The 2,986-nt window shown below is 38.9% G+C and overlaps 1 pseudogene; it reads left to right on the top strand.

The window, feature by feature from the left end:
- Positions 1-1,420: 1,420 nt before the first annotated feature.
- LOC130045438 (zinc finger CCHC domain-containing protein 17-like) lies at positions 1,421-2,119 on the top strand (annotated as a pseudogene).
- Positions 2,120-2,986: the final 867 nt, after the last annotated feature.

Here is a 2,986-nt window from a genome sequence, read left to right as displayed (position 1 = left end):
CACTTGAGTTATCCTGAATAGGATTAGCAGAGCACTAGATGAAGGACAACCATGCAACCAAGCTGGTTTCCAAAAAGGATTCAGCACACAGTAACCAAGCTCATTGATGTTTTTCGGGAGTTCAAGATGCCATTCTGCCTGACGTTCATTGATTTAAAGAAGGCCTTTGATTCTGTTGAGACTGAAGTAGTCATCGAAGCCCTAGCCAAACAAGGGCATTCAAACTCAATACATCAGGATCCTCCATGAACTGTATTACAGATTCACTACCAGAATCTCACCATTCTACAAGGAAGTGATCATCCATGTCAAGAGAGGGGTTCAACAGGGTGATAAAATTTCACCAAAACTCTTTAGTGCTTTAAGAAACCTCTTGGGAGAATCTTCCTTAACCCCCAAAATTTGTCGCTTCCATTCCCTTCTTCCAAACTTTCTTGGTTCTCTTTCACAGTGGTCTGTACTTTTTCTTCAAAGCACTATCTTACATTTTATGTATGTGGTTACATGCTGATTTATATCCATCACACTAAACTAAAAATCTTGTGGATGCTGCAAATATGTGTTTTCTTCATCATTTATCTCTGACTCCAAGAAGATTGCCTGGCACGTGAAATATACTAACTAAATATCTGAGGAGACAGCATAGCACATGAATTAAGACATGGGTCCTGGAGTTGGTGTCTACTGACATTTCAACCATTCTATTCTCAACTTCTTCATCACTAGCATTTTGTAAATAGTATCTTTGTTATTTACATAGACAAGTTCATGTGAAGGTTTTAGATAAGCATCTGGAACATGTGGGCACTTAATAAATGTTACTACTTTGGTTTGTAACTCGAATCAAGAGGTAAACCATAGAAAGCTCTTTGTAATTGTTTTCTTGAAACAACAGTGTCATAAAAATGAAAACTGTGATGATTCAATAGAGAATATATTTTTCTGAAGATTTCTACTTTAGTTTTGTTTTGTTTGCTTCACAGTTGTCATTCAATCCTAAAGAGATTAAGAAAGTGAACATTTGCATTTCCAGCGGTCCCCTCCTCCCCAGCTCCACAACAAGAACCAAAATAAATAGGTGCTTGTGGTGTCACAGAGGCAGGGAGACAAAAGTTCTTCAGTAAGGAATTACTCCATAGAAGAATGATCACTGCACTTCATCATAGGAAAAAAAAACTGCTTAGTGACTGAACTTCAAGAGATAAATGCAAAGAAATGAAAATAAAGTTACTTGAAATACTAAAATTAAAGATTACAAGATATCATTTTTTTTGTAATCTACAAAGAAGAAATAACATTTATGGCTACAAAGAAAAAATGCCTTTGTGTATCCTGCCCACATGCTATTCAAATGTAGACTAGGACAATATCTGCCAAAGCTTTAGCAGAAGAGAAATGGAAGAACCATAAAACATTAAGCATGAATTCAGGAAGATCTGAGACCATGGGACTTTTCTGCCCTATACACTATTTTCCAAGGAGAGGTTGCTATGGTGATAGATTATGAAGCTTTTATGAAAAGCCCAAGCTGTCAGAAGCAAGATCTGGTCCATCTAATTCATGCGTCATCATGTCATATGGATAAGCCCTCTGAGATTATAGATGTTGGAGATAAAGTATGGGTGAAGTTTATTGACCAAGAGATGAAAAAATGATAGTATAAAAGTATCTCTCTCCATGAAAGTTGTCAACCAAGGGATTGGAAAAGACCTTGACCCCAACAATGTTTTCACTGAGCAAGAAGAGAGGCAGAGGTGGTCATTCCAGGAATACACTGGACAGAAGATTTCTCTCAAGGCTATCCTGAACACTACCTGCAAGTAGGATAGTTGTAAATGCCATTTTGCAAAGGATTGTTTTATCCATTCAAGAGGGACCAAATACTTTCTGATACCTGCTGAGGAAAAGGAGAAAAAAGAGACAAAGTCAGCAGAGTTTTAGAAGCCTGACCTTACAAGGAATTCTTCTAAGACAAGAAAGAAGAAAAAGAAACACAGAAACATGAAGTCATTCTGTTGCTGAGGGTGATACAGGCAAGAGGTCAAGATGCACACCAAAACGCAGTAAGGCATCAAAGAAGAGGAAAAAGAAGAAGCACAAGAAGAAGCACAAGGAGTGAGAGTAGAAAGAGTGGAGAGGGTGGTGGGTGAGAGAAGGACTAGGAGCCTTGTGCCTTAACACCAAGCTCCTAAAACACCTTGATACTAAAGCTATGGCCTCCCATTCCGTTGGCTTCTCTCCTTTTAAGAGATGACTTCCCCTGATATAGCTGGCAGATCGGGAATTAGATGTCAGAATCACCTGTTCAATTAGTTGCTTCCTTAACTCTTTGGCCCCTTTGCAAGTGGCTCCATGCAGCTCACCCACTCATTCGTTCCATTTCCTTCAGTAGAAGGTCCTATTACCCTCTGCAACTGCCACTGCCAGAGCTAGATTCCTCGATGTGTGTGTGTGGAGGGGGTGTGGGGGGTGGGGAATCTAGAATCTAGACTAGAGCCACAGGTGGTGCTAGGTGAGTCTGGCTGTAGTTGTAGTGCTGCCCTTTACTGGTCATTGGGTAATCTCTGCTGCATCCAACATGGTGGCAGAGGTAGAGTGACAGTCTGAGGGAGAACTAGGTGAGAAGTGGTGCCCACTTTTTCCCTACCCCTTAATATGATTCTATGCTAGAAATAATAACCATTGTGGTCACAGTCAGAAAACCATTGTTGGAAGTGACTGAGCTTTTGTGTTACATTTCACCAGATAGCTCGAGCTAAGATTATTGTTCTACTTTGTATTTACTTATTTACTACCATATGAGTTAATTGTTTGCACTTCAGATTTATGCTTAAATTCCTGGCATTAATTGAATTGCGTTTGGTTCCAAACCAAAAAAAAAGAAGAAAAAAATTAAAAGAAAAAAGACCCAACAGAATATTCTATGTAAATAAAAAGAACAATAAAAATATTATGCATAATTCTGTGCCTGAAAATGTGATAAGGT

Source organism: Sorex fumeus, unplaced genomic scaffold, assembly GCF_029834395.1.
Source record: "Sorex fumeus unplaced genomic scaffold, SorFum_2.1 ptg000128l, whole genome shotgun sequence".
Classification (NCBI taxonomy): Eukaryota; Metazoa; Chordata; class Mammalia; order Eulipotyphla; family Soricidae; genus Sorex; species Sorex fumeus.
The sequence above is the reverse complement of the archived record's forward strand: the minus strand, read 5'-3'. Positions and strand labels throughout refer to the sequence as shown.